The sequence below is a fragment of the Lissotriton helveticus genome, chromosome 7 (assembly GCF_964261635.1).
Source record: "Lissotriton helveticus chromosome 7, aLisHel1.1, whole genome shotgun sequence".
NCBI classification, from domain to species: domain Eukaryota; kingdom Metazoa; phylum Chordata; class Amphibia; order Caudata; family Salamandridae; genus Lissotriton; species Lissotriton helveticus.
Window position 1 is genome coordinate 1813157431 of NC_136068.1, and position 14875 is coordinate 1813172305.

The window sequence follows — 14875 nt, forward strand, 5'->3', positions numbered from 1 at the left end:
CAACAAAATGTTGCATTTAGAAAAGCAACAGATTGTGAAACTGGAAGCTATTGATAGAGTAGAGCATATGGGATCAACAATTATTTTGTCTGAGAATTTGAAAACAAAATTGGATTCATTAGAGAAGACTATATCTAAAACTACAGGTTTTGAAAAGACTCTGAATGTGTGCTTGAACTGCCGTATAATTTTAAGAAGGAATTTACATGTTGAAAGAGGTCTGGTAAATGGATCAATGGGTAATGTTGTTGATTTTGTAAAATACAGAAATAGAGATGGAATTGAATTTTTAAAAATTAAATTTGATGGCATTGAGGAAGTACAGCTAATTGGTCGTTGTTCTGCTAGATTTTTGCTTGTGAAAGACTTATATGTTCGCCGTAAGCAGTTTCCTGTTTGCTTGGCATATGCGGTGACAATCCATAAATCGCAAGGTTTAAGTGTAGACAGTGCATTGGTGAATATTGGCAGTTCTGTGTTCAAGGAGGGTATGGCATATGTGGCATTGTCACGAGTTAGAACTTTATCGGGATTGTACTTGATTGAGTGTGATGTCACAAACATTTGTGCGGATCTAGATTGTGTTAAGGAATACAATAGGTTAAGAAGAGAGTATGCGCCACATTTGCCTCAATATCCTTTGTTTGAGAAACGTGTGGTAGGCCGGAAACGAAGAAATGTGACCAATACTGGGGAGGTTGTAGCAAAAAGACGAAAAGTCGATGAACCTGAAATTATAAGCAGAAACAAAAAGGATTCTGTTGAAGATGGTGTTGGTTTTCAATTTGAAAACAGTTCTGGTGTCAACTGCTATGCTAATGTAGTGGTTAATATTTTGTTTTCTCTAGAAAATGTAAAAGAAGAGATTGTGGTCAATTCTGATCAAAGATTTTGCAGTTTGTTAAATTCTGTGTTAGAGAAATGTAGCACTGATAGAACAAAAATAGAAAGTGTGTCTGAAATTCGAAATCTGTTAGACAGATATTCAGGCCAAACACAATTCTCTCAAAATATTCAGCAAGATTGTCATGAGTTTTTAATGTATATGCTTGATGTATTGCATGCTGAAGGTGTAGATGTAGATCACCTGTTTGGGCTTTCTTATCAATGGCAGCATGACTGCGAGAACTGTAGGGTATCAAGTACTACTAGTGTAGACTCAGAAAGATTTTTATATTTAACTTTGCCAGACAGTAAATCAGTCTCTTTTAATAAACTAGTAAAAGCAGCTGATCACAACATGGAGTGTAGCCAATGTAAATCTGAAATGATGTCCACATTATTTATACGAACATATGGCCAGTATGTTATTTTAATGTTCCAACGATGTAGGCCTGATGGAACAAAATTGACAACTTTAATTAAAAATTTTGTGGCTTCACAGTTGTCAATATCAGGAAGGACTTTTGTAACTGCAGCAATTATATATCATGACGGTCCTTCAATATCATCAGGACATTACACAGCTTATTTAAAGTCTAGAAATGGCTGGTCATTCTGCAATGATTCTGTTTTAATTTTCACAAAAAAATTGCCGTATGACCTTAAAAACTCTTACCTGGTGTTTTTAAAACCAAAATTTTAGGGAAAGAATCTCGGGATGTGCTCTGAGGAATTTCAAGAAGTTCTAATGGCTCCTACACGATTTGGCCTTGAGGATAAGTGTAGTACAGAGACATAACTTCTTACCATAACACTGGACGTCATGGAGAAATAAGTGCACTTTGAATGAGTTAAAAAAAACTGTTTCTTTTTATAAGCTAATTGAAGCAGCCAATCAAAACATGAAGTAGAGGGAATGTAAGTCTGCAATGCTGTCTACTGTTTTATATTGCTTTGTGATTAAAAGTGATGTAGAGAATTAAATAATTGTAGTAGTCATAGAGATAGTGTAAGTCTGCTTCATAGTAAGCAGTATCAGTGTCATAGGAAATGTAGAACATGACTGAGCAAGAAGGGGAAGATATTACTAGTCCAGGATTGTGAAAATGATCTTCAACATTTTTATTGTGAAAGTTGCGGAAATACAACATGACGGGATTGGCTTACAAGAATTCTAAGAGTTATAAATGGCTCTCACATGATTTGGCCTTGTGGAAACGTGTGGTAGAGAGCAAGAAGTCATTTATTGTATGTAACATGTTTTTCAAAACGATGGAGGTTTTCTTTCAGAAAGTGGCGGTCTGAAAGTAATAACAGTACAACAGAGTGTAAGCTGTTCATAGGACATCCTTCGACGTCATGGAAAGTAAGTTAACTTTAAGGAGTTCTGAATTCTGATTTGTTATGTTGTATGGGTTTTTTAAACACAATCATTTTGATTGTGTTTTTTTTCCCCCGCTGTTATATGATGAATACCTTCAAGTCACTGTTTTTAGTGAAATTTGATACATTCTGAGAACAGCAAAAATAAACCATTTAACATGTATAATTAATTCTGTACTGTTTGCATTTATGATGTACATTTAGAACTGTGTAGGAGGCATGGAGAAGGAGAGGCTTCTGTAAGTGTCAAAGTTGTTGCATACAGTGCTCATATTCTACGTAGTCTTTCATATGATAGACTACATTTCCACAATGAGATACCTAAGCAAAGGAAACACAGGTGATATGATTGTGGAATGAGCAAAAAAAATTGCACGTTTTTCAATTATATTACCTGTGTTTCCTAACATTACACATCACATTGTGTAGATGAGGTTTAGGCCTGTTCCTGGAGACAGAGGAGGTCTGACATTTGTTCAAGAGTGCAGTGGACATGACACACTTGGTTGGTAGGCCTGCACATGTATTTTCTCCTCTGTATTCTTCAACAAACCTAAATTTCATCTGCAACTCTGAGTAGGACTTACCTGAAACAAATCTGTGGATAGGTTACACCTTATTGGCATCTTAAAACAATCATTTAAAATGTTAGGGTCAGATTTATGGTGGCCGTGCGCCTCTTTTGCTCCATTGTGGGTCCCTTTTGTGTAAAAGATGCACCATGTTGCAAGATAGGTTTCAGTTCATCTCCAGCAAGATACCATTAGTTTAAAATGTATATAATTAGCACTGTGTAGGGGGCATGCAGAAGCTGAAGCTTTTGTAAGTGTCAAAGTTGTTCCATGCAGTGCTGCACTTCTGGGTACTGTTTAATATGCTGCACTACATGTGCACTATGAGATACCTAAGCAAAGGCAACACAGGTGATGTGATTGTGAAATGAGGAAAAGAAACTCCACATTTTTCAATTACATCACCTGTGTTTCCTAAGTTTACGAAAGACATTGTGCAGATGAAGTTTAGGTCTGTCCATGGACACTGAAGAGGTCTGGCCTGTGTTCAAGAGTGAAGTGGACATGACTTACTTCATTGGTAGGTCTTCACATGTATTATCTCCTCTGTACTCTTCAACAAGCGTAAATTTCATCTAAAACCCTGAGTAGGCCTCACCTTAAACAAACCTCTGGATAGGCCACACCTTATCGTCATCCTGAATCAATCATTTCAAATGTTAGGGACAGATTTATGATAGGTTTATGCCTCTTTTGCGCCACTGTGCGTCACTTTTGTGATGCAGCGGCGGTGCAAAAGATTTGCTATGAGGCGACAAAATTACAAATTGATGCATCTAGGCAGATGTGTCATGCTGTAAAAAACCCGTGCCACATGAAACCGATGCAGCAGTGATGCAAAAGATGCACCATGTTGCAAGACAGGCCTGACTTCATCTCCAACAAGATAAGAAGCTAAGTCTTCTGTAAATGTCAAAATTGTTGTATATTTTGCTCAACTTCTATGTACTCTTTGATATGCTAGACTCCATCTGCACTATGAGATACCTAACCAAAGGCAACACAGGTGATGTGATTGTGAAATGAGGAAAAGAAACTCTGTTTCTCTTTCAATCTTTTCCCTTGTCTTTTCTAATTTTTAAATACATGTTTTAATATTTTTCAAATGTTTGTTCTCTCTTTCACAGATTGAAAGTATAAAAATAACAAGTGACTAAGTTAACGACAATTATAAGGTAAATGTTTTGTACTCTTTTCGTTACATTTCTATCACATTCACCTACTAGTAGTTCGACAGCTTCATTTCTTTAACCCTCAGTTTCCTGCCTTTGCTACTTCCCTCATTCCTTTCTCTATTACCTACTTACTCTACTCCTTCCACTCCTTTTCTCAGTCCCTCTCTTCTCATAGTTCCTCACTCTTGTTCACTCACTCCGTCTCCGTCAGTGATGTCATTTGAGATGTCATCAGTGATGTCATCAGTGATGTCATTTGAGATGTCATCAGTGATGTCATCAGTGATGTCACTGACCATGTCATGAATGATGTAATATGTGACATCATCAGCAGTGGATTGCGGGTGCGCGATATATAGTTAGTACAACTAACTATATATGGAATTTCAATGGTTTTGTGTGAGTAAAATAAGGTTTTTTAAATGCTAATTCCTAACTATATATGGTCTATAACCTATGGTTTTTTCAGTGAATTTTCAAGGTTTTGTAAATGCTAATTCCTAACTATATATGGTCTATAACCTATGGTTTTTTCAGTGAATATATATATATATATATATTCCACAAGTTGTTGCTTCTGGTAAGCCAAAAGCTCACCTCCTGTATTCCACAACAAAGAGCCGACCCAAAGATTGCTGGTGCGAAGAAAATTTATTCCAATAAAGCCAGCGCTGCCGCCATGACGCGTTTCGCCTCCAGGGAGGCTTGATCACATGACAAACTACACAAGCTTGCTGAAGCTATTTAAAGTGACAGTGCAATTAATGAAATCATAGGCATAGACAACATACTATACAAATGAAACGTCGCTGCAGTGCAGGAAATAGTCAAAGGGTGGTTACAATGAACCACAAATCTAAATGACCATATGCACATTCCAAAAAGTCATATAACCCGACATTTTTAGAAAGAAGAGCGTGTTTAAATGGGAAAAGTTCATATGAGAAAAAGGAGCAAACAAATTGATATATTCACATGATAATTAACATCATCTATGTACAACTAATGTTCGCTTTACATATAAAAAAACCCCTCTTTTTAAAAAACAATCGCTCTTCAATCAAATGCAGTTGCGTTTAGTCAATATGCCTTTGATGATTAATTTTTCTGGGATAGAGCCCAAGTGGGCATGTCACATTAGCAAAGACTGGAATAGTCAAAAAAGTGCAAAGAGGAAAATAGTGCAAAGATCATTAAAGTGCTGATAGTCATTAAAAAAGTCCAATATTAAAAAACATGTGCCAACAAACTCAATCATTCTAAAAAACATCAATTCATCATTGAATACAGTTACATGATACAGAAAAAAGGGGAAATATATACATAGATCAATGAGTTAAATGTAACCAGACAGGACTATGATAGGAAACTCCAAAAATCCTATAGACATGTGTAAAGATCTTCTCTATCATTGAGACCGTTTGGATGCTTGGTATTGAGCTCCAAGATGTATCTTGTCTCAAGAAGACGGAGTTTGGCCTCACGGTCACCTCCTCTCCTTGAGGGTTCAACGCAGTCAATGAGGAAATATTGGAGTTTATCAGGGACACCAAGGTGTTTCTCCTGAAAGTGCCGGGCAACCGGGTAGCTCTGGTCGTGCCCCGTTATTGCTCGCAAGTGCTGGAGAATGCGCCTGTGGGCGGGCAGCTTAGTGCTGCCCACATACTGGAGCCCACAGGGGCACTCCAACACATAAATAGCAAACTCAGTTTTGCAATTCAACCATTTAGTAATGGGAGTAGGATGTTGTAGGAAGGGGCTTTGGAAATGGGTTCTGTTGGTGCCCTGACGGCAGGCTTTACATTGAGGGCATATTTTGAAACCCTTTCTTAATGCTCCCCAAGTTGTAGAGATTTTGGGCTCTAAGGTGTTGCTCACCAAAGTTTTAGACATGGAAGGGGACTTCCTGAAAGTCAGGATGGGTTTGGTGCCAATGTCAGGACCGATAATGGGGTCACTGCGGACCAAATTCCAGTTTTTATTTACGATTTTACGTAAAGCTCCATGTTGACGATTAAAAGCTAAAATGAGTCGTGGAGCACTCATTTGTCCCTCTCTTGAAATGGAGTTCACCATGTCATCTCTCATAGATTTGGGAATAAGAGCCTCTTGCCTGCTTGTAGAGTTAGAACGACGCATAGCTTTCGTAATAACATCTAAAGAATAGCCCCTTTCAAGGAAACGTTCCTTGCATGCCTCTTGTGCAATAGCACATTCGGCATCCGTGCTGCAAATACGCCGGATTCGAAGCATTTCCCCGAAAGGAATGCTTCGAATCAAGTGGGCGGGATGTTGACTATTTGAGTGTAGTATGGTATTACCAGCACTCGGTTTCCGATAGAGCCTAGTATTCAGGGTAGAATCTTTCACAAAGACCTCCACATCCAAAAAGCAAATCACGTCAGAACTTACAGTTGCAGTGAAGTTAAGGTTAACACTATTTACATTGATCAAATTAACAAAAGCCCTGGCATCATCCTGGCTACCTCTCCAAATAATAAAGACATCATCGATATAGCGAAGATAAAGGGAGATGTTATTACACAAAGTCTCATGGTATTCAGTAGCCAAGACCTGCTCCTCCCACAGCCCCACGTGTAAACACGCGTAGCTGGGAGAGAAGCAGGCCCCCATTGCCACACCCCTTATCTGATGATAGATTGCGCCATGAAAAATGAAAAAATTCTGTTCCAAGCACATCTTGGTCATTTCAATCAACATTTTGCTATGTGCAATTGGATGAGGTAGATCTTTGTTGAGGTAATGCTCCAAGGCTTTAAGACCGTCCACATGCCTAATAGATGTATAGAGGGATGAAACATCCAAAGTCATGAGTACCATATCATCATCCCATGCGAAATCTGCAAGTTTGGCCAGGAAATCAAAAGAGTCCTTCACAAAAGAACCCAAGTTCCTGACATGGGACTGAAGAAAATAATCAATGTATTTGGATACATGTTCCAAGGAACTATCTATTGCCGAAATAATCGGGCGTCCGGGCGGTGTTGAACTGTCCTTATGCACTTTGGGGAGTAGATAGAAGGAGGGAATTACCGGATGTTCTTTTTTGAGGTATCTAAACTCCTCATGCGATAAAAGCCCTGCACTTCGCCAAATCTGAAGTTTGTTGGTTTGTTCCATCCATGAATTCTTCACAATTTGAATGTTACTCCTGCGGTAGCATGATATATCGTTGAGTTGCAGTTCCGCTTGATCAAGATACATCTTTCTCGGCCAAAGGACGACATTTCCGCCCTTGTCTGCCTCTTTCACAATGATGTCATTATTGGATCTTAATTTCTTGGTCAGTTGGTAGTAACACTGGTTTTGTTTGGAAATTTGAAATTTCTTTTTGTTGATAGTGGTGTATAGTTGTTTGATATCATTCACCACCATCTCTTGAAAAGAATCCAAATTGTCATGGGCCATAATTGGCTGGAACGTAGATTTGGGCTTAAAAGATGTCGTTAAACTCCCAATGGAAGCAAGTGGGACTTCACTCAAGTTGCCCGCAGAGGATTGTTGTTGTAAGTCCCATATGGTATTAAAGGTGGCTTGGCTTTGGGTACTCTGGAAGGTTGGACTCGATGTTATTGATGATGGCAAAGGATCTTTTGGATGCAACTCGAAGAATTTTTTAAGTTTTAATTTCCTCGTGAATTTATAAAGATCCATTCGTGTGTCCGCATAGTTCATGTTACAAGGCGGACAGTATGAAAGTCCTAAGCTTAGTACTGCTGTTTCTGCTGGTGTGAGTACCAAGTTTGTGAGATTGATCACTGATTTTGTTTGGGTTTGCGACTTCTTTTCTGATTGCGCTTCCAATAAGTTGACTTGCCTTGATTGGTGTCTTTTGATGTTCCTGGAGCCGCGTTTCCGGCGTTCCCAGCGTTTGCGGTTTGCCCGCTGTTTTTTGGAGCGCGGGCTTTGTGAGAACGGAGGGTCTCCCGTCGATCCTGACACAGGCAATCCACCTCCTGCGCCAAGGATAGTTTGGTAAACCCCAACCCTGCATCACGGCTGGAGTCCATTTCCGGGTCGCTTTCCACCGCCGAACTTAAACTTGAAAAAGAGGTTGCCGGGAGCAAGGTTTCTTCTCTTGCTTGTTGATTCGTCAAGTTGGAACGTGCTTTGGCTTTTACAGCGTCATACTTTTTGGCAAAAGTAAAAACCCGGCCATTCGCATAATCAGCTCTATCTCTTTCGAACTTAAATGTTTTCCTTCTTTTGATTGTTTCTTCCTCCTTGGCCAAGCGATTCATCATATCTGCCCGTATTTTGGCAATGGCATCATTGGTTTCATGTTTGGAAATCTCATCTTCCAATGCATCTATTTTCAACTGTAGCTTTATGCGGTCGCTTTCGGCATATTTAACCAAAATGCGCAAATATACTTTTGAGCAATCCAGGTTGGCTTCTGCCCATTCGGCTAGCATGGCCGGGTCTGGGTCGTCATAGCTGGGGGCAATAGTACTACGTAAACCCCTAGGCACCCGACCCACCTCCAAATAGCGGGAGAGAGAGCAATGCTCCCACCACTTGGATTGCTCTGCTCGCATTAGTCGCTCAAGTTGTTTAAAAAGGTCTTTAATTGTGGGGGTTCCCGTATCCTGTATATATATATTACCTACTGGCGGTCGCCAGTAGGTATATATAGTTAGGATTTTTTCTCTATGGGATTTTTGAAAATTCTATGTCTAATAACTTTGGCGTTTGTGGACGGAATTGGCTGAAATTTTCAGGAAAATTGAACATTTTGTTTCTGAGCAGCCCCTAAAAATTTGGGGAGGGTTCGTCAAGGGGGGGCCGAGAAAAAAGGGGGGTTCCAAAACGCGTTTTTCCCATGTTAATTTCCATAGGGCGGTTGGCCTCACTTTTAGCCCGAACGGCTGAATGGATTTGCACGAAACTTGGCAAAATTGTAGGGACTGTTAGCCCGATGTGCCTTTGCTAGGTCTCAATATATGTGCTCCAGTGGATTTTGAGAAATTAACGTTCAAAAAAAGATATATATCTGTAACAGCGCTCCGGGCAGCGATCCGGTTCGCGTACTTTTCGCGTTACGGAGCTTTGCGAAACAAAGCTGATTGGCTCTACGGTGTCTGTAAACATTCCAAACAGTCCGTAGCGGCCGCCATCTTGTCTCTCGGTGGGATCGAGAGACAAGAGGAGGCCAAAGCGAAGGGGTAAATGACCATAAGGGGGCATAGTAGATCCTCCCTGACCCCCTAGGTTTGATGTGGAGGCTTTAAAAGGGCCCCGCGGGGCAAATTTTTTTTTTTTTTTTAAATCGTTTTTTATCGTGGGGTGCGCCCGGTACGCGTAACGGAAAGCGGACTGGGGAGCGTACTACAAGGAAACAAGAATGATTGACTTTTAACTTATTGTATGTTTATAGACTTTTTTTTTTTTTGTTTTTTTTGCTGAGTGACGTCTCGGCCTATCTCCACGGGATGCAGTCCCTACCATCTCGGCGTTTAAGCCCAGGGGGACCGGTAGTGAGGGAGAGATAACGTCTGTTAACATTCAATTCGAAGGAAATCAGGAAGTGTTGATAAACATTGTCTGCGCCATCTTGCCTTTTTTCAAATGCCACACTTTTGTCGTGCACGGCAGCCATTTTAGATGCCTTGACCAGACCCACTCTCTGCACGCTGTCGATCCTTAGCATGGGTCCCCACCCTCGCAAGCATCTCCCCCAGGCACTGGTCACCCCCGCTCTCTGTCTTATGCATGGGCAATAAACCTCCCCCCATCTGCGCTGCTCTTCCTTGAGAATCACACCCTGTGCCCGCCCGACACCTCCCTTTCGCCCTATTCACTACCGCACCCTCTGACACTCCTCTTCCTCTGTGTCCGATTGTCCAGGCCGGTCCCAGGCTATCACCTAGCCATGCAGATGTAGTTTATGGCCCCAGCTGTAAAGAATCACCCCTCTTCAAAGGAGTTACAGTAGATCAAGGCCCCCACCCGATGAGATCCGTCACACCACACGCGTTCCTACTATCTGAAAACCATCCTGTATTGTGATTGGGGAGGGGACCGAGCCTGAAGCGGAAAATTCCAGGGATGCCTCTTTGTACATCAAAGTTTTTACAATTATGTGTCACATTAAAAATATATAGCACTCCAACAAAGTAGTAGGATTATAAAACTTTAATAACTTATAAATATATACAACGCAACAAAAACAGTAAATACATTTAAACATTTAAAAAAAAAAAGAAGCAACAATGGTCAGTAGCTGTGTTTTGTGCGAATAGTCCCAAGGCAGCACAACGTGCTGAGTTCTGGACGGCACCCAGGTAATGTTACCTGGGTGCCGCACTGGTTTTTGGTATCCTCCGAAAAACGGCGTGGGGCGTCCCGGGGGTGCGGGGGGAGGCCTCGTCAGTAGCGGTCTGTTGTGCGAATAGTCCCAAGGCAGCAGAACGCGCTGAGATGTGGATGGCACCCAGGTGATGTCCAGTAAGTTGCCGCACTGGTTTTGGTATCCTACAATGCTGCTCCGAATTACGGCGTGGGGCGCCCCGGGGGGGGGTGAGGCGGCGTGAACGGGCCTCCCCAGGTGGAGGCTCGTCTGCTGTAGTGGGGCGCCCCTTTACCGTTTCAGTTGCCATTCCGTGGGGCGTCCCGGGGGGTGCGGGGGGAGGCCTCGTCAGTAGCGGTCTGTTGTGCGAATAGTCCCAAGGCAGCAGAACGCGCTGAGATGTGGATGGCACCCAGGTGATGTCCAGTAAGGTGCCGCACTGGTTTTGGTATCCTACAATGCTGCTCCTAATAACGGCGTGGGGCGCCCCGGGGGGGGGGGGGTGAGGCGGCGTGAACGGGCCTCCCCAGGTGGAGGCTCGTCTGCTGTAGTGGGGCGCCCCTTTACCGTTTCAGTTGCCATTCCGCCCGCTTTTGGTACACTGTGCCAAAATCCGCCATTCAGCTGAGTTGCACCCACTCTTGCGGTGCAGCGATAGGCGGCTGCCACAGGACTCTCAAAATGGCGGCAGGCTCTTTCCTTTTTGGGCCTGGTCCACTGAAATGGCCCTGGGACACTTTGGAACTCGGACGCTTGTCTACTAGGTCTTGGACCCTATTCTCGAAAGCGTCCCCTCAGCCTTGAAGATTCTACAAAAGTCATGGGGGCCACCGACTCCTGCAGGCTTCCGGTGGGGAGCGGCTGCCATGATTGCTCGCGGAATGACCACGACGGAGCCACGAGATGGTGGTGCTTTCATGCTGACGCCAGCTTCAGTCTGAAACATCCAGAAACAAGGTGGGGCTTTCATCGTTTGGGAAAAAAAAAGTTTTAATCCAATGAAAAGTGTATTTTTAGGTCATATGATCAAGCCTTCCATCATTAGGAAACCAAAAGTAAAATGAACCAATGAAAAGTTTTATAAACAAGTCACATGACCTGTAATGCGACATAGGGCTATAAAAAGCGTAGAAAATCCGTTGGCACGTGAGGCGGCGTCAGTAGCGGACCGATGTGCTAATAGGCCGAAGGCAGCACAACGCGCCAAGATCCGGATGGCACCGAGGTGGTGTCCAGCAAGTTGCCGCACTGGTGTGGCCATCCTACAATGCTGCGCCGAAAGTCGGCGTGGGGCGCCCCGTTGGCCTGTGAGTTCGCGTCAGTCAGTGGGGGCTGTTTGAGGATCTGACTGCATTGGAAAGCAATGTGATGCTGTGCGTCGCCCCCAAGATGAGGCGGCGTCAGTAGCGGACCGATGTGCGAATAGGCCGAAGGCAGCACAACGCGCCAAGATCCGGATGGCACCGAGGTGGTGTCCAGCAAGTTGCCGCACTGGTGTGGCCATCCTACAATGCTGCGCCGAAAGTCGGCGTGGGGCGCCCCGTTGGCCTGTGAGGTGGCGTCAGTAGCGGACCGATGTGTGAATAGACCGGAACCAGCACAAGGCGCTAAGATCCGGATGGCACCGAGGTGGTGTCATAGTTGAGAGTTCTGAGAAGCGGGGGGGAGGCGGCGCAAACGAGTCTCTCCCTCCATGTGGAGGCACTTCATCTGCAGTGGGGCGCCGAGATCAGGATGGCACCGAGGTGGTGTCTAGCAAGTTGCCGCACTGGTGTGTGTTGAAAAGATGAAAGATCCTCAGCAAGTCTATGTTACTTCAATGGAGCGCCGTCTAGCTGAGTTTAGCCCGCTCTTGCTGCTACAGCGACAGGCGGCTGCAACAGGACTCTCAAAATGGCGGCCTGTTCTTTGGATTTGGGCCTGATCCACTAAAATGGCCCTGGGACACCTTAGAACTCGGACGCTCGAATTTTTTTTCCTTTCCTCTACATGCAAAAAAGGTAAATGCCCGGTACGTTACCTGCCTCATCTGCCACGATGTACTCTCCAGAGGAACCGAAAAAAAATATAGTTATGGTAATTGTGGCAAATAAATTTCATGTGGACAGATGAGTGTTACTCTAATAAATACAGCATATGAACATCATCATAGTCGATGGTTGGTGGAGACATTTTGACTATATCCTGGACCTGCCCGTCCTCGCCCAAAATGGCGCCGGAATAAATGGGACTCGTAACTCCTTGTTGTGTACTGGTTGCACAACCTTGATATCACGAGATACGTATGGAGTTTTGAAGCACATGGCGGGCGGGGACGAGAATTGATTGAATATTTTGACATCCCTATTGATATTAAGTTCTGATGTGTTATTGATTACTGTACTATTGAAAGTTCGAATTAACGTCACCCATGGTACTTGCCCGCAAATGTATATCTAGATAATTTTATTGTAACTGGCCCTGTCGTTTTTTAATTATAAAATGTACGTCCACCGATTCCGCAACTGTTAGACACCTTAGTTCTTGCAACCTAATGGCCCGCCCGTTACGTTCCTCTACAGTGTAAATGTCTCCTCATCATATACGATTACAGTTTGCTCCGTGGCCGGCCCACGTGGTTATAGGCCCGTATTTGTATACTGACATTTTCACAATAAAGGTTTTTAAAAGAAAACATGGTAGTAGTATTTACATTGGTAAAGTTTTTAATAATAGTCACTGTTTTCGAATCAGTAAAAGGCAAGTGAAATAAAGCAGTCCAATTACATGAAGGGTAAAAGGTATAATACGCAGGTACGTAGTAAAGATAAATGGTCAAGGGCTGTTGTGTTTTCTACTCCTGCAACATAAAGTGATCGATAAGAATCTGATATTCAGGCGTATCGGCGACTAAGACAGCAGGCCGAGCCTCTTTTGCTCAACGGCTCCGTCATGGGACGAAGAAACACCCTTTTTCTCGAAAAAGGAATATATTTTACTTGCAGGACAGTTGTAAATTTTCCGGGAAAGTACATTAGCCTGGAACATTAGAACATATATGTTTAAGAAAAAATAATGTTCGAAAGTAATAAAAAGTGTAATTTTTAGGTCATATGACCAAGCCTTTCATCATTAGAATAAGAAAAGTAAAATGAACCAATGAAAAGTTTTATTAACAAGTCACATGACCTGTTATGCTTACGTTACGTGCAGCGCGCCACGCCCCGCGCCCCGGATCGCTTCCGGGAAGCTGCGCTTCGTGCATCGGAGCACTTCCGGATGCGCTAACGCGGCGCGTCATATGACGCATTACGCGAAAACGCAGGTCCAGAATATAGTCAAAATGTCTCCACCAACCAGCGGTCGGAACACAACCCCTTTCAGCAGGCTAAATAGTTCTGTTAAATGACAACAGAAGGGACAGGCAACAAGAACCATCAGTCAAAGAGGGGAGGGCAAGTTCTTCTCTACCGGGTCACGTTGGGGCGCTACCGGAACTGATCGAATTGGTAGTCTACAGTGTTTCTGGATGTTTCAGACTGAAGCTGGCGTCAGCATGAGAGCACCACCATCTCGTAGCTCCGTCGTGGCCATTCCACGAGCAATCATGGCAGCCGCTCCCCACCAGAAGCCTGCAGGAGTCGGGGGCCCCCAAGACTTTTGTAGAATCTTCAAGGCTGAGGGAACGCTTTCGAGAATGGAGCCCAAGCCCTAGCAGACAAGCGTCCGAGTTCCAAGGTGTCGCAGGGCCATTTTAGTGGACCACGCCCAAATCTGAAGAGCCGGCCGCCATTTTGAGATTCCTGTGGCAGCCGCCTATCGCTGCACCGCAAGAGCGGGAGCAACTCAACTACATGGTGAGCGAAACGCTGTAGTGGCAAGAGCGGGCAGTAAACAGCTGGATAGCGGAAGAGGCACAGTGTAGCAAAAGCGGGCGGAATGGCAACTGAAACGGTAAAGGGGCGCCCCACTACAGCGTGTCTTCAGGTCAAACGGATTGTGGGACAAGGTCCAGAATGGAAGAGTCACCAAAAGGCAAAACGTTCGGCTTAACCCCGGGAGCCGGCCACCTATGTCGGGGGCGATCTCAGGCCACACCAGGGCAACACGACTTGGGGAGGGGGCCGGAGCCAAGCGCCCCCTCCGAGTCCGCGCCATCACACCGTCCCTCGGGGGCCTCCGTCAAGCGTTTCAGGGAGGCACCGCATCACATTGTTTTCAAATGCAGTCACGTCCTCAAACAGCCCCCACTTACATTGAGAATAGTGAAGCTGTAGCAGGTGCAAATAAGCTTCAGACAGTCTAACAAGCACTCCTCAAAACTTTGAACTATCAGAGTGCATGAGTTTCATGCTCGATCGATTGAGCTAGCCGGATCGGGCAACAAAAAGTATAGAATAGTTATGTAAATAGTTATTTAATAAAATGTTTTACCCTGTTACTTTGCTGGTGTGTTGTATATATTTGTAATATTTGCATAGAGTTTATCGTTATTTTGGGCGGGGTGGGTGGCGGAGCCGAGCTGTCTTGCAGCCATCATGGTGTGGAGTTTAGTTCATCTCACTAGTTTCGTA